The sequence below is a fragment of the Pteropus medius genome, unplaced genomic scaffold, assembly GCF_902729225.1.
Source record: "Pteropus medius unplaced genomic scaffold, Ma_sr-lr_union100, whole genome shotgun sequence".
In the NCBI taxonomy this organism is placed as follows: domain Eukaryota; kingdom Metazoa; phylum Chordata; class Mammalia; order Chiroptera; family Pteropodidae; genus Pteropus; species Pteropus medius.
The window spans coordinates 3,914,708-3,915,661 of NW_024349224.1; positions in this window are offsets into that span (position 1 = coordinate 3,914,708).

Sequence of the window (954 nt, forward strand, 5' to 3'; positions counted from 1 at the left end):
TGTATTTATTGTCTGGAACAGATCTCTTGATCTCCGCTGTGCCACACTCCCCACCACTCCCTATTACCCCAACACTCCTCCCCTAGCACGCTCCGGGTGCTTCACATATTGATCTAGTTGAATCCTCATCATCACTTATTAGTTGGGGCTGTGGACTGAATTGTGTCATCTCCCTCTCCCCCAAATACGCACGTCGAAGCCCTAACCCCAACGTGACTGTATTCGAACGTAGGGCCTGGGAGGAGCTAATTAAGGTTCAATGGGGTCGTAAAGGCGGGCCCTAGTCCAGTAGGATTGGCGGCTTTATAAGAAGAGGGCCAAAGGGCACAGTGGGGTGGCAGCTGCCTACGAGCCAAGAGAAGAGGCCTCGGAATGAAGCCTACCTCGTCAGCACTTTGATCTTGGACGTCCAGCGTCCAGGACCTTGAGAAAGTCGATCTGTGTTGTTAAACCACCAGCCTGGGGGACCGCGGTGGGGCAAACCCCGCTCACTAGCTCAGGTGGTTAGTGCGTTACGTTAATCGTACAGATGGAGAACGGAAGCGAATGGTCTGGGAAACTGGCCCGAGTAGGAAGGAGCGGCCTTGAGGTTGGAGCTCAGGTCGTCTGACTCGAAGCACGATGTCCTCCGCAGGGTTAGGGCTCCCCGAGCTGCAGGACCCCGGCGAGGCGCCCGGCCTCGCACAGCTGGCCGCGGCCTGTCCTCTGGCCCTGCACCCCACTCCACCCTCCCAGGCTTACGACCCTGAAAGGCCTTGTCCTCCTACCATCCGTGCCACTGGCTTCCGGGGCTGCCTCTCCCAGGGGACCCGCTCCCCTCCTCCCGCCATTGACCTTGTAACCATCGCCAAACACCTGGCTCAGATGCCTCCTCCATGAGGCCTGCCTGATCCTTCCAGCCGAATGGCTCGCCCCGCAGTCCCCAGTCAGCACTTGGCAGTGCTGTGCCTGTGC